The sequence below is a fragment of the Miniopterus natalensis genome, chromosome 1 (assembly GCF_054644295.1).
Source record: "Miniopterus natalensis isolate mMinNat1 chromosome 1, mMinNat1.hap1, whole genome shotgun sequence".
In the NCBI taxonomy this organism is placed as follows: domain Eukaryota; kingdom Metazoa; phylum Chordata; class Mammalia; order Chiroptera; family Miniopteridae; genus Miniopterus; species Miniopterus natalensis.
Window position 1 is genome coordinate 72,239,606 of NC_142081.1, and position 21,778 is coordinate 72,261,383.

Genomic DNA, 21,778 nt, shown 5'->3' on the forward strand with positions numbered 1-21,778 from the left:
AGTTTTACAATCATGAGGTTTATAACAAATCCATTGCATCATCACAATGAAGAATGATACATATAAAAAGGTCTCTGAAAAGTTTTGGTTCATGGGTATAGAAATAGTCTAATCTGAAATGTTCTCTCAGTTTCTAAATAGTGTGTCTCTCTTAAATTTTTTATATTCTTTGTTGTCTCCCATAGAGTGACCCTACTAAAATAGACCAGCTGGAGTAGCCACAGGCAGCACAGTTTGGTTTGTCCGATTTTTTTTGTTATTCACAGCTTTTGTAGGCTATTTTCTGTAACCCAACAAGACCCTTCATGAGTCAATATCAGACCCAAGTTCACCTGAAAGCTTCTTTTTCTCTCTGGTTTGAAAAAAATTGACATATTGAGCTCTTACTTTTTACCCATTTCAACTTCAAACTCACACCTACAAGGTCTGGGAAACTGATTGAGTTTCATTAGTCCTACTGTTTTTCTCTAGGTCACTTGTCTTGCCCAAGCTGTCTGAGAACATTGTGACCTTACTTTAGGTAGAAGGGGATTAATAAAGCAAGGCGAGGAAAGCAAAATCCCTGCATTGAACCATACGTGTTTTACGTAACAATCCCAGGGGTTGACTTCTTCCCATGAAACTGACACAGTTATTAAACTTCCTACCATTGGGTTATTTACAATCTGAGGCAGAATTAAAGATTATTCATGGGTATATGGTCATTAAATATCACAACACAGCTGATGTATACCTGTGTATAGTTGACAAACAATTGGATAATTATCTTAATTCCCAAAAGAAACCTTACTTAAAACTTGCTAATAAGTTACAGATTAATATGTTTTGAATTGAAATCACTCATCCTAAATATATACAATATAATTTCAGGTATTTTTTTTTGATGACTAAAGTAAAGATTATCTGTTATCGCCCGGCCGGGCGTGGCTCAGCGGTTAAGCGTCGACCTAGGATCCAGGCGATCAGGGTTCGATTCCTGGTCAGGGCACATACCCGGGTTGCGGGCTCGATCAATGACTCTCTCATCATTGATGTTTCTATCTCTCTCTCTCTCCCTCTCCTTTCCTCTCTCTGAAATCAATAAAGATATATTTAAAAAAAAAAAGATTATCTGTTATAAAAGATTTCCATATAATTTTGAGTGATCTTGTTTATTATTTTAAAGTTAAGTCTTAATTCTGCTTCAATTATTTCCTAGTCATTTTCACTATTTTAGAAAGGCACAGACAAAGGTAAAATATATTTAATAAATATAGATAATAGTGAAAAGTTTAGTAAAATAACTATTTAATCTATGGATTATTGAAGGATACAAAATACTTTTACCTTAGACATGAATGCCAGTGGGGAAATGATCAACAAGTAGAAATAAATGTTTGTTGATTATAGTCTAATATAAGGGCTATTTTATCATTCCAACGATATCCATATAACCTTTGCTGTTTATTTTTTATTTTTATTCATTTTTTTAATGTTTTATTTTTAAAAAATTTATCTTTATTATTGAAAGCACTACAGGTGTCCCATTCCCCCCCCCCCCAATTGACCCCCTCCATCTCACTCCCACCCCATCCACCGGCCTTCACCCCATCACTGTCCGTGTCCATGGGTTAAGCACATATGCATATAATTTCTTTGGTCAATCTCCTCCCACCCTCCAACCCCCTTCCCTCTGAAATATGATTGTCTGTTGCATACATCAATGTCTCTGGATCCACTTAGTTTGTCAGTTTCTTCTGTTCATTAGCTTCTTCTTAAAGAATACCCTTCAACATTTCATGTAGTACTGGTCTGGTGGTAACAAACTCCTTTAGCTTTTCCTTGTCTGAGAAGCTTTTTATCTGACCTTCAATTCTAAATGACAGCTTTGCTGGGTAGAGCAATCTTGGTTGTAGGTTCTTGCTTTTCATCACTTTGAATATTTCTTGCCACTCCCTTATGGCCTGCAAGGTTTCTGTTGAGGAATCAGCTGACAGTCATATGGGTGCTCCCTTGTAGGTAATAACAGCTTTTCTCTTGCTGCTTTTAAGATTCTCTCTTTGTCTTTAACCTTAGGCCATATAATTATGATGTGTCTTGCTGTGGGCCTCTTTGGGTTTCTTTTGTTTGAGATTCTGTGCTTCCTGGACTTGTAAGTCTATTTCTTTCCCCAGGTAGGGGAAATTTTCTGTAATTATTTTTTCAAATAGGTTTTCAATTTCTTGCTCCCTTTTTCTCCTTTTGGCATGCTAGTAATATGAATATTGGAACGCTTAAAGTTGTCCCAGAGGCTCCTTACACTATGTTCACATTTCTGGATTCTTTTTTCTTTTTGCTATCCTGGTTGGGTGCTTTTTGTTTCCCCGTGTTCCAAATTGCTGATTTGATTCTCAGCATCCTCTACTCTACTGTTGATTCCCTGAAAATTATTCTTCATTTCAGTTTGTGTAGCCTTCATTCCTGATAGGTATTTTATTAGGTCATCGATGGTCTCACTTGTTTTTGTAATAGTCTTACTAATATCCTTGAGCATCCTTATAACCAAAATTCTGAACTCTATATCTAGTAACTTGTTTGACTCTATTTTATTTAGTTTCTTTTTAGAGATTTCTTCTGTTTTTTCCTTTGTGACATGTTTCTTTGCCTCCACATTTTGGCTGCTTCCAGGTGTTTGTTTCTATGTGTTAGGTAGAGCTGCTATGTCTCCTGGAATTTGTAGAGTGGCTTTGTGTAGTAGGTGTCCTGTAGGGTCCAGTGGCTCAGCCTCCCCAGTCACCTGAGCTGGGCCTTCTAGGTGCTCCCCTGTGTGGGCTGTGTGCTCTGTCCTGTTGTAGTTGAGCCTTGGTTGCTGTTGGCATCACTGGGAGGAATTGACCCCCAGGCCAATCAGCTCTGAAGACCAGCTGCAACTATAGTCAAAGAGCTGCTGTGCTGGAGACACCCCTATGGAGCAGGATTTACTTCAGTGGGGCTTTGGTGTTCACCAAGTGCGTCCCTTGAGTGTGTCACTCGTGGATGTGGTAGGGTTGTAATCCAGCGAGGTTGAGTCTGACCACCGGGTACACTGTCTCTGGGGCCTCTGGGGAGGTGCAAAGTCAGCCTCTGCCAGTGCCTTGCCCAGGGCCACTCAGCATGAGCTACACAGCAAACCCTAGTTGGCTGCTACTTGTGCTGGGCTTGGAGGTGTCCAGGAGAGGCTGAGCTATGAACCAGTGCGGGACTGCCGCTAGTGCCAGGCCTGGGGCCACTTATCAAGAGGTATGGGTAACACTGCTGCTTGTTTGAGAGATTTTAGGAAAGTCCTAAGTATGGGACTCGAGGGGCCACTTGCACAGAAAAGCCCCTGGAAATGGCCTGGATGATCTGCAGGTGGGGCGGGGCGGGGCCTCCGGGAATCACGGGGCGGGGCCAAAGGTGAGAGTCAGGTGCTGGCGACTCAAATATGGCGCCTGCCTGCCGGCTGTGTGCGGGGAGGACTCCCCAAAGGAGCAGTGGCCTCTGCCAGCCCTTCTGCCCGGGAGGAAGCCGCCCCTCCACCTCTCGCCCGGATTTCAGGCAGGTTAGTTCCTCCCCGAGTGTCCCGGGTCCTTTCAGGCTGCTGCCTGGCGCTGGGCTCAGAGGGAGCATCCGAGTGAGTCTGTGCATCGGCTCTTTACGAGGAGCTGCTGGGGCTCCCGCAGCCTCCGCGACCCTCAGGGACAGTCCCCGCTGGTTTCACAGCCTGAAGTTGTGGGGACGTCTCTTCCCAGCTCTGGAGCCCTGGGGGGTCCTGCTGTGGGGCTGGGACCCCTCCCTCCTCTGGGAAACCCCCACCGCCGAAATGTCCTCCTGGGTTTAAATGGCAGCACCAGGCGTGGGCCCACGGCTGCGTCTCCGCCCCTCCTCCCGGTCGATGCTCCTTCAGTTCCCTGGTTGTGGGGCTTCTGTTTGGCCAGATCTCAGGAGGCTGTGAGTGACGATGGTTCTGTATTTTAGTTGTAATTTTGATGTGGTTGCGGGAAGCCACGGGTGCAGCTGTTACCTACACCGCCAACTTGTTTCTCCTTGCTGTGTTTTTTTTTTTTAATGAAGCAATTGTGTTTAGACATTCTCAATAGTTTTCTCCCATTGTTAATTAAAATCTCTGTATCAAATAGGAAAATAATAATTGCTTATAACTATTTGAGATATTTAAAATGCAATTTAGGGGTAAAGAAAATTATGTGCAAAAGGTTTGCAATATCTAATCAAGTCTGTGTACCAACTCACTATTTTCAAGACTACTGAATTTAGAAAATTAGTGTTGAAATGGAGTTGTGGCTGATATTTATGTAGGATTAAAAAGACTTTTGTCAAAGTTAAACTTTAAAAAGTATTATTGTGGGGTGAACCTACTGCAATCATAATTTACGTCCACAGAAAAATTTGCTTACGAAAAGTACTGTATAAAATTTTATTTGCCTGTAACTACAGTAAAACCAACTAAACAGTTGTTTTAGGAAGTTGGGTTTAGATGTTAGAGTAGAAGCTGCCTTTGGAAAGGGCATCCGCCTGGAGGGAGACTTGTGGAGTGCTGCCCCTCACTTGATGGGCGGTGGTTACAGAGGAGTTTGCATGTGTAAGAAAGCCACGAAGAAGTACAACATAAGATTTGTGTACCTTGGTATGTGTGTAATTAAAGCTCAGTAATTAAAAGGACAGAGAAGGCAGAACAAAAAGAAACAACTCATTTATTCTTGAGCAACCTTCTCAGCATCGGCGCAGGATGCCGCGGTCTCTGGGCCTCTTAGCTGCCTGATGCTGCTGTTCCCTCCGCCGGCGTGTCTGTGTCCCAGACAGAAGGACGGGGGCAGGAACAAACCGGGTGGGCAGATGAAGGAGTCCGTGAGTATCTCAGGAAAGAAAAACTTTTCCAGAATCCCCCAGCAAGCTTCTGTTGAGGTTTCATGAGCTGATCTTGTCCCACGGTTAAATCTAGCTGCAAGGGAAGGCGGCAAACAGTTTTCATTAGCTTCGTTTCTTCCTGGGGAGGGAAATGACTTGTGTTAGTGAGAAAGAACAGAACGCATATAATGCAGAAGCAGTGCCTGCCAAACCAAGAGTGCGTGATTTCATGAAAACTATGATAAGAACATAGTCTCTGAGCCAATAATGGATTAAATGCATGGAATATATGTGAATGATATATGCCATCTCCTAATGGATTTGCATTAATTGTGTATTTGAATATCTTGAAATATCATTTCCTTGAAAATATTTTCTGATTCAAATTTTTAATCTTCCCCATTGGTGGTGGTTCTGCTCATTTGACAGGTGACATGGGTGTGTTAGTGACAGATTATTTATTTTATAGAAAACTGAGAAATTACCAGACAACAGCAGAAGCTAAGGTGATACATATATGTGCATTTGAGTCCAAAACCATTTATCTGTGGGGGAAAAACAACACACACAAAAATTCCACCATGCACAGTGATCCTATAAATTCATATAGTTGAGATTCTAATTTGAATTTGGTTATAATACTTTCCTAATTAAAAAAAAATGTTTGGATTTTATTATTTGAATTAATGTGCAGATATATAGATAGCATTCAAGGTTAAAACTGCAATGAAAGTGTCTCAAACCAGATGCCATACAAGAATAGGTTTTAGATTTATGCCTCCATATCATCTGCCAGTCTGGCAGCATAATTCCCAATCCTCTCAGCAGAAAAATTTTCATTTGAAGCAAGCTTCTGTTATGTGATCTTTCCCCTCCTGGCAGCTGATGTGTTAAAAATGTACTATCTGGGAGATGGACCAGAGGCAGGTGCACAGGTTGTGATGTGGAAGGCTTGGCAGGTGGTGCAAAGAATGGAATATATTCTCCTCAGAGGGACCCGCTGAAATCAGATGTTCATCAGAAAGACAATGCTCAAATTATTCTAACATTCATATAATTATTTCTTAACGTGGTATTGTGACCTTGTTGTAATTTGCACACCAGAACATGTATTTAAGCCGTGCTAACACACCTGAACTGTGATGTTTCTGGATCTGTGAAAACATGAAATTGTATTTCTAATCTTTTGCTGTTCTTATATTATGCAGTTAATGAGAGAGTACATTAGCTGCCTTGATTTAAAGGGAAACACCTAAAGTCACTTGTAATTTCTGCCCAATAGAAGGCATTGTCTCGGCATTTTGCAGTGCGGTTTCAATTCTTCCTTTCATCTCCTTCACAAGCACTGTAACTTCCTTTCCCAAACACATGTGCTCTGTGCAGAACTCCCTCCTTTGACTTTAGACTCAGCTTATTCCTGTTTCATACTTCATCTTTCTTAAGGTGACAAAGTTTTTCAACTTTGGGGGTTTTACGGACTTGTACTAAGTGTGCTGCTATCATGTCACATAGATATGCAGTATACATTTTAAAATTCATACAGGAATATATAAATGAAGAAAGACTCTTACCTTACTATAAAATAAACTAGCTTCTTTTTTTGGTTCCCTTTTTACATTCTCCAGAATATACCAGGCTCTGTTTAGTATTCAAATTAGGTATAAAACCCTATTAACAAAAATTATTATGACTTTACATATGTTCTCATTAACATTTACAAAAATAATTATAATAAACCCCAAATTATTTAGTATGTCATAATTAACAGTACAGTCAAATCATTGACAGGTTTCAGTAGCACATCATAAACAAGTTATTGACAAAAGTCCTGGTTAGAAATGCAAAAGCACTTTGTTCTTTTGATTTTTTTTTAAAGGTCAGCAAATATTTGCATAAGTTGTCAAAAAGAACATTAATGTATACTTTTCATACCTTTTCATCATATAGTTAAGTTTCTATTTGTTTACTAAAAAGGGCAAATGTTTTCTGAAGACATTGAATAGATTTTTATTTGTTATTGTTGTTAACCCTCACCAAGGATATTTTTTCCATTGATTTTTAGAGGGAGTGGAAGGAAAGTAGGGGGGGAGAGAAAGAGAGAGACAGACAGACAGACATCGATGTGAGAGAGACACATCAATTGGTTGCCTCCCGCACACACCCTGACCAGGGCCACAATGACCAGGGCTGAATAAATGTTTTAACAGTTAACTTCCAAAGATTAATAACTAGCAATTTTGAAACTATTTATATACTTATAAGAAACAACATTTGCCTTTCTCTGACTGGCTTATTTCAGGGAAAGACAAGTACAATGTGATTTCACTTAAATGCGGAATCTAATGAACAAAATAAACTAAGAAACAAAATAGAAACAGACTCCTCAATACAGAGAACAGACTCATAGCTGTTAGAGGTGGGGGGTTGGGGGCTGTGTGAAAAAGTAAAGATTAAGTAAAGAAAAAAAAAGACTTGTACACACAGGCTACAGTGTGGTGATTCCCAGAGGGAAAGGGAGAGGGGGGAGGTAGGAGAGGGCAAAGGGGGATGAATGGTGGTGGAAGGAGACTTGACTCGGGATGGTGAACACACAATACACTATACAGAGGATGTGCTGTAGAATTGTACAGCTGAAGCCTCTATAATTTTGTTAACCATGTCACTCCAATAAATTCAATACAAATTAAAAATGAGCATTTGTTACAATGTTTGTTTTGGAAAATTATGTTTATTTACTTAAACTTGTATAACATGGTTGCCATAAGAAGTTGAATTTGCTCGCTTACTTTGTTATAATTAAGTCACTCAGCTAATCATAACTTATTCAGTCAGTAAATAAAAACTATGCACCCTCTTCTAAATTAAAAATGTTCTCATAGAAAGCAAAATAACTATGCCAAGCAAAATAAAGTTTAAGCTTGTAGCCTCCTTTCCCATTTATCAGTTTTAAAATGTTATGGCGTTCTCTTTTCCATGTCATTCCAGCATCCAAACTCTCTCTTGCCAATTTGCCTCCTTTCTGAAGCCCAGAATAGTGACAGAGGAGAAATAACAGAATCATTTTTTTCCTTCCCATGTTTATTTCTGTTTTATTTTTATGTTTACTTTGTTCCTCATGTTTGTGTGTCATATGAGTGAGTCTGGTTAGAAGTGCTTATTAATTCTAGACTATGAGAAAAATATGACTTTTTTTATCAACTTATTCTGATTGGTCAACAAAATTAGAAAACTTGCAACTCTTTCAAAATGAATGTTTCTTAAAAGCCAGCTAGTAGACAGTAGGAGTTTGAGCAAGGCTGTGAATTGAAATTCATGATATTACTAATTTATCAATTGATGATTACATATTATCCCCTTACCCATGGTTTGGTTTTGCTTTCTGAAGTTTGTTACCTGTGGACAACTGTAGTACAAAAATATTAATTGGAAAATGGCCAAATTAAACAATCCTGAAGTTTTAAATTGCACGCTGTTCTGAGTAGCATAATGAAATCTCATGCCATCTGCTCCGTAGCACCAGGGACACGAATCATCCCTTTGTCCAGCGTATCCACGTTATATGTGCTGCCCACCTGTTAGTCACTTAATAGTCTATCAGATTGACTGTTGTGGTATAGCAGTGTTACGTTCAAGTAAACTTTAATTTACTTATTAGTGGCCCAAAACCATTCACATAATTTTTATTACAGTATATTGTTATGTGTTCTATTTTATTATTAGTCATTGTTGCTAATCTCCTACTGTACCTAACTTAAAAATAAACCTTTATCATCAATATGTGTGTATATATATATATATGTGAAAAAACATAGTATATGTAGGGTTCAGTATTATCTGCGGTTTCAGGCACCCACTGGGGATGTTGGAGTGTATCCCCCATGAATAAGGGATACTACTGTGTAAGAAAGGAAATAATCATTGGATCAAAGAGTATTATAACAGAAAGGGGGTTATGGTAGTCAGCTTCTAAAACAGCTCCCAAATATCCCCGTCTCCAGTATTTGTGCTTTTGTGTCATCTCCCAGTGAGTGTGTACTAGACCTAATGATTTGCTTCCAGCAAACAGAACATGATAGACGTGATGGGATGTCACTTCTAAGATTAGGTTACAAAGCCTGTTTTCTCTCCAGCTTCCTCCCATCACAGTTGCCATGTCGTGAGCGCCCCTATGGAGAGGTCCCAGTGGCAAGAACCGAGGTGGACCTCCAGGTAAAGGCCTTGAGGAACGAAAGCTCTCAGCAAGAGATAACTAATACAGGCACAGTGGAAACCACCAACTCCATTGTTTATAGATAAGAAAGTCATTTTGGTTTTTTGCTTATTTTGTTTAATTGCCTTAGTCAAGGTATGCAATTAACTTGTGGTAATGTAGTGTCAAGTTTATATCAGTGTTGTGGTATATTAGAATATTTTAATAGATTTTTAAATAATTCTGTATTTGACAACTTTTTTCTTACATTTGACTATTAAACAACTATAACACCAACAATAGCCTCAAAATGCTTTTAAGAGTACCTGTAGGTTTCATTGTGTGGACAACCCTTTTCTGTATTTTACTGCATCTATCATACTGAGTTCTGCATCTAGATCTGGGGCGTTCTAACTGACCTAGGACAGCGCCAGTGGGGGCCTGAAATCTAGAGCTAGATTAAGAGAATATGGGAGGGTGAAGTGCAGGGAAAACACAGTAATTCACAGGGAAGTTACTCAAAAGCTTTATATTTTATGGGTCTTTCTGCCTTTACATATTTAATCTACGTGCCTTTAGCAGACTTGTGAAGCTTTGAAATGTGTTTCCTGTAGGCGTAACAAACAGAGCAGAAAATGGTGCCAGACTAACCCAAGATTCTTGGGTAGATGCAGGACTAGGTACCGACTCCTCCCAGGGAAACTGAGAAGGCAGGAACAGCCAGCCAACTGCTTTCATGCAGGAGCCAGCAGAGTGCTGCTCCGCAATGTCCGGAGTTGGGGGACGGGTCTACAGTGGCTTATCATGGAGGATACATGTGCCTTGTGGGAGGAAGAATCAGTGTGAAATCACCTTGAGTCTTTTCTAATAGAGCTACCAGATGGACCAGACCTTGGCAGAAAATACTCAGGTTTGAGGTGCCTGGACTAAGGGAATTGCAAGATAGATGAGTTCAGGAGGGACCTATACAGCGACCATGAAAAATTTCCACAAGAATAAAGAAGGGTGTTTTTAAATACCTTACCACCATCAGAAAGGGTAAAACCAGCTTAGAAAACTTTTAGCACAAGTGAGACTTTAAAATCTCCTGTTCCTTTCTCTGCCCACCAAATGCTAGCACTGGAGGGACTTAGCAAACGGGGGGGGGGGGGGGGGGGGGGGGGGAGCAAGTAAGAAACAGAAAAAGCCAATTATATGCCCCTCTCCCAGAGCAGGCTTCCTGCCTGCAGCAGGACTGAGCAGGGGAAAAGAAAACAATTATCCTATCTGGTCAAGTTTTGCCTTTTAGTTATTTTATGGGGCTAAACGTTCTAATTTTTTAAGTGAGACTGTTTCTGACTTAATGTGATGGTAGAACTGTCTATTATCTAAAAGTTAGGGGCTTGACAGAGTTGAAATCTAAATGGCAGGGTAAGATTACCTCCACTGAATAAAATTTAATGGGATGGCAGAAGAAAATCAAATTGCATTTTGATGACAATCCATGTGTCAGGTTTGTTCAGCGTACCGGTTTCACATGCTTTTCACTGTCTTTCTATACTACCCAGAAGAAAATTTCATCATAACACTTATTACTGATTTACTTGTTTGCCCAACTTAGAAGATGAATGATAACATAAAAACATACTCTAAAGAAAAAGCAGGAAGAAGAAAATGGTTACGCTTCATAGAAAGTTTTCAGGAATCAAGCTTGCTTGGAAACAGGAAGGAAACTCTGATATGCAGACATTTTATCACTGAAAATGAAAAAGCATTTCTTGTATTTGTAAGAATGCAACAAAAAAAGACTTAGACTTCTAAAACCATTGGCTAAATTGTTTTTGTTTGTTGTGTAAACACTTCCTAATACCAGCCTTAGCCTTAGGATTCCTCTGGCAGTTGTTCTATACCCTTGTTTAAGATGCTCAATTCAGCAAGCATTCATCATCTGATATTGTATTTAAGTTGTAGGGATAGATATATCAGAATGATTTTCTTGGAAAATTTTATGATCCATATCAAACTTACGCTGTTTCAATACTACTGACAACAACAAATAGAAAAATGGAAAAATCAATGATGCAAAACCTTCAACATTATAAGCAAGTTATTACATGTCTAAATCATTCTGAATACTTGGAAATAGAACTGTGTTAAAAACAAACAAAAAGGACTCTTCAGTACTTTTAACCTACCTTATTCTGAGATGAATTACTTCATGCATTCATTTGTTGACATACTTACGGTAATGTTCTACTAAAGGAAATGATGACCTCAAGGGAAGAGTAGTCTGTGGTAGGTTGAATTCTCCAGAATTATGCCGAGAAGGGGGGGAGAGTGGGGACTGATGTAAGAACATCCAAACCCATAGAGAATTTTCATGAGTTTATTTGAGCCAAACTGATGACAGTTGCTGGGAAGCAAGATCTCAAATGCTCTGGAGAATGATAATTTTGCAATTTATTTTACACATTTGAAACCAAGGAGGGAATATAAAGAAGATTATATGGAGGTGGGAACAGCAAGTCAGGGATTGTATTACTGGATGGTTAACAAGATTATGTGCTCTCTTGAAGGTGGTTACTATGCCTGTTTCAAAGGTGTGTTGACCTAGATGCACAAAACAATGGACAGGGCTTTGCTTAAGGCAAAGATAAACCTTTTACAAAAAACGATATATGCCGGGGGGGGGGGGTGACTACCCACCATGGCCTGCCCAGGTAGGAATTTATGATCAGATCACCCTGTGAGGTTACTTTCCATAGAACCCCTTTACTTATCCACAGAAGGGAAGAGAAAAAGCAGGTTTAGGCAGAGAATGAAGTCAAATTGCAATACTGTGCTGACAAAGGCAACCCCGGAGGAAACTCTGGAGCATGTACGAACCATCAAATTGCCTCAAATTAGGCCAAGTGGCCAGTTTATCTCCATTTTGCTTATTCAACAGATACTGGCTGCTTTGGGAAGGGTGTGACCCCTGTAGGCAGTTCTCTGCAGTTGTAACTGACCCTAAAATAGCTGAAAGCAAAGAGGTGATTTGCTGACCACCCTCTTTGCAGGTGGTCAGCAAGTCCTTTCTCGGTGAGGGTTAGGCAGTGCATTTATGCATCGACTGTATTATCTGCTGCAAGTTTTGTATGCAGGGAGCTTAACAAGCGTAGACATGTGTTTGTTGAAGATGTTTCTGTGGATTCAGCATTCAAAATAATTATCATGATCTTTGAGAATTAAGACTTATTATTTAGACGTGTTCACTTGGGGATTATTAAAGAAATGCATAGTTAAATCAGTCTTCTCTAGCTCCCTAAGCTTAAGGTGCTCATGATTTAATAATATATTTGCTCAATGAAAAAAAAATTGTAAAGATAAGAAAAATTTGAAAAACACTTAATATTTAGAATATGGATAATAGCTATAGACCATCACTGTCATATAACATGACATAGACATTCTAAAAATCATTGTGTTATGCAAAATAGCACAATAAGAACTGCTTGTGTCATGGAAAAAATGGGGTTAGCCACACAACACTCAAAAACTTCATCGGTGATACTTTAGTATGGCCTGAATTTTTGTGTTCCTCCAAAGTTCATATGTTATAATCCTACCCCCAAAAAGGATGGTATGGGAGGGATTAGTGCCCTTATAAAAGGGATCTGAGATAACTCCCTCATCCCTGTATTTTCCTCATTGCAGTCTGCAACCTGGAAGAAGACCTTCACCAGAGCCTGACCGTGCTGGCACCCTGATCTGAGACTTCAGCCTCCAGAACTGTGAGCAGTTTCTGTGTTTTATAAGCTATCTAGTCTGTGGTATTTTGTTCTAGCAGCCCTAATAAACTAAGACATGTACACACACACACACACATACACACGCACACACGCACAGAAATGAGCCATAATAAAAACATTAACACAGTTTTACATATGTCGAATTATTAGGAAATGTCCAAATGCTACAATGAATATAGCACTTTACCTTGAAAAAACCCTGAAGTTTGGTGTGGCAGTGGTCATATGAAGAGTGTCAGTTTGTGAGTTGCAGGTGAGTAGTGGAAGAGGAGTCTAAGATCAGGCAGAAAGTCCTAACACCAGATGTGGATGGGTGTCACACACACACACACACACACACACACACACACACACACACACCCCTCCCCCCCCCCCCCCCCCCCCCCATGTTTGGGATAGGAGATGTTATTCTTGTGTGGCTAGGTTCATCTTAGTACACTTTTATGCATTCGCCTACTATTTCTCCTGGACACAATTATGTATAAGCAAGCTTAACATTTGTTTTATGCTCAAATTGTTCCCAAGTATTGGAATAAATTTGCATTTCCAAAACATGAATTATAGAAGAACAGACTGTACTTCTAAGACATGTTGTTTTCTCTGTTCTCTAATGGAAAAACATAGCTAATAATGTGCTAGAGGTTTTCATTTAACACCCATTTAATCATCTTATCTCATTCCGTTTTCTGGGCAGCTTTGAGAGGTAGATGTTATTGTCTTTGCTTTCATAGATGGAAATAAATTGAGAGAGGTTAAGGAAATTTCTGAAGGTATTATAATCCATCAGTGTGGGGGCAGAAATAAAATCAAATCTGTCAAATTACAAAGCCCAGGTTCATTTGTCCAGATTATACTAAGTCTCCATTATTTAAACAAAGAGAATTATGTGGCAAAGGTGGTGAGACTTTTTTATTTGTATGGATCTACATTTTAGTGCAGTAAGTAACTGTATTTTTATACACTACAAACATTAGCATACTGTTATAATTTTTATGTTTCTTTATGTTAATTTAGCTATTTCCAAAGAGGCTGCTATTTCCCCAAATGACATTAAATGTTTTTCTGCTGAAAATGCATTTCCTTACATACTCAATTTACATAACTCTTGAAAGAAAATGAAATTACAGGCGATATATGGGATTGTAAAAAAGGGAGAGTCTTGTACCACATACAGACATTTTGCTCAATTTTGACGCATTATAAATAAGTTTTATGTTACACCAAAAAAAAAAAAAAAACATCGAAAGAGAGCACTTTAAGACTCGTTAATACAGCTCAAATGACTTGCAAATTTCTTATTTGTTACTTCTCATAATCTAGTCTATGGAATCTGTAACACCGCTATTTTATGGCTAGCATTGTTTCTTACATGCCTTATGTGCATGATTTTGAGAAATTTTAAAGCACTGCTTTTTATTTCATTTGAGTCTGTAACGGATTGTTGAGGCCATCGCTGGGTTCACTGCTCTGCTGCAGTGCCATGTCACAGCCTCAGAGAACACCCCTTTCCTCCACATGTCAAAGTGCTTACTCAAACAGATGCTGCTTCCAAAAGTGCCCTGCTCCTTCACCAGAGGGCAGAAACTGCAGGTGGACAAAGTTTGGGGTCATTTAGAGTATATAATTATATCAATAGTACAATGGAAACTTCTTGTTTCAAAAGTAATTTAAAATAACTGACAATTATGCTATCCTAATTGACACATTCATCTGAACAAATATATAGGGTGTGCCCCCAAAATGTATACACACACTTTAATTATAAAGGCAGTGTTTATTTAAATACATTTCATTTTCAAAATAGAGCTATTAACTGTTAAAGTATATATACATTTTTTTGGAACACCCTGTATGTATGTTCCCTTAAAAATAAAATTCTCTGCAAATGAGTAATCTAGTAAGTGGCTATAAACCATTAATATCATTATGTGCAAATACTTTAGATATGTCTCTCTTTGTCTCTTTTATTGTGTTTATGTTTTTGCATTAAAGTACATTTGTGTAATATATAACCATTACACATATACACACTGCTGTTTGAAACTGCTCTCCATCTATAATATATTATGATAATTTTTATGCCAAATATATTTTATATTTAACATTGTTTCTATAGACTGAATATTATTCTACTACAGTTGACCCTTGAAAAGCATGAGTTTGAACTGTGTGGGTCCACTTATACAGTAAACTTTTCTGTGAACACATACAGTACTATAAATATATTTTTCTCTCATTTTCTTAATAACATTTTCTTTTCTCTAGCTTCTGTTATTGTAAGAATACAATGTATAATACATATACAAAATATGTATGAATTCACTGTTTATGCTATTGGTAGGCTTTTGGTCAATAGTTGCCTATTAGTAATTGAGTTTTTAGGGAGACAAAAGTTACATGGATTTTCCACTGCACGGGAAGTTGGTGCCCCTAGACCATCATTGTTCAAGGATCAAGTGTAGATGGAAACACTGTAATTTTTAAGCAAGCCTGTATTTTGACAGTACCTCTATTTTACAACTTTTAAATATTTTGGACAATACTATGAAGAACAACCAAAAGCATAAATATTTGCAAAAATGAACTCATGCTTTTTTAAAGAATAGAACTGTTAGGTCAAAGTAGTCAGTACTTTCTTGCGGTTTTCACAATTATTTATGAAAAAGTCCATCATAATTTGAACAAATATATTTCTATAATTATGGGACCATTCATTCTCTACTTCATCACCAATAATGGGTTGTACAATTTTGAAAGTTATATGCATTCCCTGTTTGTTTATTTGACATGATACTTTTCCTTGCATGTTGCCTATTTCTACCTTGAAATTTCACCTGTTTTATTTCCGTTGTTCTTTTTCAAAATTGTTATTTTTCTAAGTTAGTTTGTTTGAATTTGCCTATTATAAACATTTCATGTAAATGGAATATTATAATCTGTTGTCTTTGAAATTATCTTTTTTCACTTAGCCTGTTTTCATGGTTCATCCATGTTGTAATATGATCACTGCTTCATTTCTTTATACTGCAAATAATATTCCATTAGATATACCATATTTGTTTTCCTGTTTGTAGGCCATTTTATTTTCCCCCCACTTTTAATTATTGTGAACAATGCTGCTACAATTATGATATGACCATTCAGGTACAAGTTTTTGCATAGAAACCCTCCCCGCCCCTTAGTATATACCTAGGAGTGGAATTGTTGGATTATATCTATCATTCACTTTCGAACAACTGCCAGGCTTTTCCATAGTCTGAATGAGTGTTCATTTTCTTACATTGTCATGAAAAGCTGTAATTGTCCTTTTTTTTTAATCCATTCTACTGTGTGTGAAGTGGCATCTCATTGCAATTTTAATTCGCATTTCCCTACTAACTAATGATGGCAGCATCATCTCCTGTAGGGAGAGGGCATTTGTGAATCTTCTATGGAGTAATGTCTATTCAAATTTTTTGTCCACTTTTAAATTGGGTTACTTGTCTTTTTACATTTAATTGTGAACATTAATTATACAATCTGAATACAAATCTCTTATGAGATATGTGATTTGGAAATATTTTCTCCCATTCATTGGATTGTCTTTTCCTTTTTTTTAAGGTGTCCTTTGAAACACAGAGTTTAGTTCTGCTGAAGTCCTATTTATCTATTTTGTTTTTCTGTTGCTTATGTTTGTAGTGTAACATATACGATATCATTGCCTAACTAGATTAGAAAGACTTTCCCTATGTTCTCTTACAGAGTTCTGGATTTTGTTTTTTAGATTTCTTTCTTTGGCACTTTTAAAAAACATTAATTTATATATTTATTTATTTTTTTATTGTTGACAGTATTACAGATGTCCCCCATTTCCCCCCCTTTGACCCCCTCCGCCCAGCCTCGCCCCACCCCAGGCCTTCCCCATGCTATTGCCTGTGTCCATGGGTTATTCATATATGCATATATGTTCTTTGGTTTATACTTTTAGCTCTTGAGTTTAGGTCTATGATCCATTTTTTATTATTTTTGTTAACCCTCACTAGAGGATATATTTTTCATTGATTTTTAGAGAGAGTGGAGGGGCAGGAGGAAGAGGGAGAGAGAGGAAAGGAGAGAGAGGGGGAGAAGAGAAAGAGGGAGAGAGACATCAGTGTGAGAGAGACACATTGATTGCTTGCCTCCAGCAGGCTCTCTGACAGAGGCTGGGAATCGAACCTTCAACCCTTCGGTGTGCAGGAAGATGCTCTAACCATTGCGCCATGCAGGCCAGGGCATCTATGACCCATTTTGAGTTAATTTTTGTATGTGAAGTCGGAATCCAACTTCCTTTATTTGTATGTGGATATTCAGTTGTCTCAGCACCATTTGTTGGAGAGACTTTTCTTTCTTCATTAAATTGTCTGACACACTTGTTAAAAAATCGGTTGAGCCCGGCTGGGCATGGCTCAGCGGTTGAGCGTCGACCTGGGATCCAGGGGATCGGGGTTCGATTCCCAGTCAGGGTACATGCCCGGGTTGCGGGCTCGATCAATGACTTTCTCATCATTGATGTTTCTCTCTCTCTCTCTCTCCCTCTCCTTTTCTCTCTCTGAAATCAATAAAGATACATTTAAAAAAAAAAAAATCAGTTGAGCACAAATGCAGGTGTTCAGTTGTGCACTCTAGTTTCTATTCCATTGATATATATGTCTGTTTATGCCAGTACCATGCTGCCTTTAGTAAGTTTTGAAGTTGGAGAGAATGAATGTTCTTTGTTCTTCTTTATAAGATTGTTTTGAGTAGTCTGGGTTCCTTGCAATTACATATAAATTTGAGAATCGACTTGTCAATTCCTGTAAAAAAGAAAAACAGCTGGGATTTTGAAAAGTAGCGAATCTGTAAATCAATTTGGATTTATTGCCATCTTAACATTATTACGTCTTCTGATCCATGAACACGTGAATACAGACTGCCTTTCTATTTATTCAGGTCTTCTTTAATTTATTTTAACAATGTTTTTTTAAAAAAATTTTCAGTGTACAACATCTCCAAGTAGTACCATGTATAAAAGTAACTTAAAGAGGTGGTTGTGGGATCACGATCTAGCTTCTTTAAGCTTTGGCTAAAAAGTGAAATATATCGCTCCCCGGATCCTAGTTAGATGACCCAGCCTAACAGCAAGGGCCCAGGGAATGGAAGAGAGTAGAGGGAATGTCTCTCTGTCTCGGACACAGAGCTGATCTGGGAAAGAGAGAAGCATCAGGCTTTATTGCTATGCGGGGAAGAAAAGAGATGAGAAAACACATGTCTATTATGCTAACATTTGTGTAAAAATAGAATTATGTGCATTGATGTATTTGAATTTGTATGGAAAATATATGGCACAACACAAAATTGGTAACTATATTTCCTCTAGGAAAGTAAACTTGGGAACTGAGGGACAGAACTGGAAATGAAATTTATTTTTAGCTTTATATCATATTTTACTTTCTGAACATTGTGCATTTATCACAGCAAGCAACATAAAAAATATTAAGACCTGATATCATTTTCATTAAGATCAGGAGGATCTTTCATTAAGATCAAGATACACAAAAACATTTAATATTATTTTATAGGTTCAAGATAACAATGTTAGATGAGAAAATATACTAATAAATAATTGAGAAGAAAAATATTTTTATTTGCAGAGGATATGATGAGTTTCACAGAAAATGCAAGTTTTAAAAATAACTATTACAAAATTTTAAAATGTTGATAATTTTCCTAAAAGTAAGATACAGATTCAAAGCCAGGTTTTCTCTATACTGGCATTAACACTGTAAATTAATTTAAAACCTGTATAAATAACTATCAAATTTATTAAAATAAGTAGAAATATATTTAACATGAAGATTACAAGATCTATATTAAAAATAATAAAAGAGATATAAACAAGATTTGTTTGAGCATATCATCATATGTTCCAGAAGAAGAAAGTTTAATATTATATAAATGTCAGATTTGATTATTTGAATCATTTTAGGAGTTGGGAAATGCTTTTACTATGCAGTGACTTTAGTATTTAATAAAAGTTTGAGAATACTGAAAAAATGTAAATAGAGGGATGGATGTAAGAGGAGAATTATCAGTTATCAAAACTAGGTACAGCGCTACAGTAAGCAAAATTGTTTCATGGCATAAGAATTAAGAATACTAGCAGAATAAAGAGATTACAGATAATTATAAGTTTCCCTGAGACTTTAATATGTAAGTTATGCTTTCAGCTCAGAAAAGGATAGCTTATGTAATAAAATCATGCAGGTATCACTTGCTGTCGTCCTGCAAGGGAAGGATACACCTCTATCCCACACTGGCCTGAGAACTATTTAAAGTGAAGCTACTGCCCAGCCGGGCGTGGCTCAGTGGTTGAGCATCAACCTAGGATCCAGGCGATTGGGGTTCAATTCCCGGTCAGGGCACATGCCGGGGTTGTGGGCTCGATCCCCAGTCGGGGGCGTGCAAGAGGCAGCCGATCAATGATTCTCTCATCATTGATGTTTCTATCTTCTCTCCCTCTCCTTTCCTCTCTCTGAAATCAATAAAGACATATTTAAAAAATAAATAAATAAATAAATAAAGTGAAGCTACTGCAAATCCAGAAGCCAATAAGTGGACACAGAAAGAATGGACTGAGAACAAACCCCATTTGAATCATGTAATTTCTTTAAAAATATTCAGCTACTTGGGTGGTGAGCACATAGTGCTATACACAGGTGATGGATCATGGACACTGAATTTTTGTAACTAAAGTAATATTTGAGAAAATTATTTTCTATCTGGTCTTTAAGTTCCAGTTGAAAAAAATTAAAATTGTGTAACTCTGACTTCTCTGTCATACATAATGGAAGAAATACCAATAGAAAAGAATAGAGAGTATGTAGAATCAGGCCACTATATACATACAGTCACTTTAAGACAGAGGCCTGGCCCAGAATAATTTAGCAAAAATATTCTCTACATTAATCTATTTAGTCATGTATGGGTACTAGAAGATTCCACACAGAAAAGGAAAAGTGAAAACATTCAAAGCACAATCCTATAAGCGTAATACAAATCCTCATTTCATATAATGAAATTAAATGGAAATATTTGTTTCAAATTAGCTCAGTATATATCTTTTTAACTTAGCATTTCAAGCTTTCTTATTTATTCGTAAATCTTTCTGTATCTTTTAAGCGTCTGTGCCATCTTTTCATTAGCCGTCCCATGTCTGCAGCAAGGCCGGCCATTGGGACCAAAGGTGTGCAGACTGTTATGCATTTAAACAAGGATCAAAATGTGGGGAGGTAAAGCATAAATAAATATTTAAAGCTGGTCATATCAGGGTTCCTACATCTAAACACTTTTTTGAATGAAACATTTTTTAATAATACTTCCATTTTCTAATCTACAGGAAAATTTCATTTACTATATATGTTATTGATATGAATTTTCAATCTGACTTAAGGCTGCAGTGTACAGATTATCTGTAAAGATAAACCTCAGTAATTCATTCTTTTTGGACCAGTCATAAAAACCCTATCAAACTTGACTGAAGTCTAAATAACAGTCACTTGCCCGGTAATCTGTACTCAATGTTATGTGATGTATAGGTTTTTGAAAATCCGATGGCCCACTTAGCCAATAATCCTGGCGTTTTATTTCACTACTAATAATGCTAAGAAATTGAATGAAAATAGACTTTCAGATCCAATCTGGAGTAAATACATGTAGGTTTTTCTGAGTCTCCTTAGGCATTTAAATTTAAGTTACATCAATATTTTTTATTCTAATAGTTGTTAGTGTATGAATAAAGTCCCCTCATTGTTTTTTTCAAGAACAACTCAGCAAAATAAGTTCTTTTAAAAGACAAAGTCTCCAATTTTCTTTAAAGTATTTCTAAATATTTTTGAGTAAGGAATCATGATTCATTTTAGAACTATTCAGAGATTAAACTATTGGAATTTAGAATGTTAATTTTCAGCAAGTAGAAAACTATAATAGCTGTTAAGTGTGTTATTTTCAGACATAGAATATGCTAGGCAAATACAATAAACCTGTGCCCCCACAAAATAATAATTAATGATAGCATCTGATGAGTAGTAGCCCATATTTTTCATGTCCTGGTCAAATTTAGGTCCTAACTGAACTACTTGACAGGTCCAAAGCCTGTCATGCTGTCTCCACATCAGTGATTTTACAGATTCAGGTCTTTCTGTCTTGATTGCCCAAACAATATCTTTTAGTGCAGTTTATTACCTTTTTCCTTCCTGAATGGTATCCATTTTAATGAAAAACATTATCATTCACCAAATATTTAAAAAAAAATGTAAGGGTGACCAGACCTTCTGGTATGCCTTGTATAATCCCTTGCTGTCCAGTTATTAATTATTAATTAATCTCTCCCTTTCCTTTCAAAACTGTCTCATTTAGATGACAAGCCTTAGGGCAACATAATCACCTGTGATTATTGCAGGGCTAATCATTATATCCTGTCAATGTCATCTTTAAAATGTATCTGGAATCCAGCCTTTTCTCTCCATCTCTGCTGCCATCATTCTAGGTCAGCTACCGGATTCCTGAAGCAGTTTCTATCTGCACTTTCCCCCTTTCCCCCTTCAAATATTTTGTCTACACAATGGACCACAGAAATCTCCTTAAAGCAAAGCAAATACTTGTCTGCAGTTGTTTCCATTGATCTTACAATAAAATCTAAACTTACTCTAAGTCCCTATCTATGGGAAACAGTTTATTCTTGGATTATTATTTATTTGTATTACAACTATAAACCTATTTTTGTCCACCCCTGTATTTAAATATTGAACAGTATTTATATACTATCAGATAGATCTCTTGGCATAATCTTTCTTTTAATAAATATAATAATGCTGATGGTTGATGACAACTACTGGCTATTATTACCTAAAATTTTCTGTTTTTAAAAAAATATTTTGAGGTTTAGGTATAAGTAGTCCATTAAAATATTTTTTATAGATTT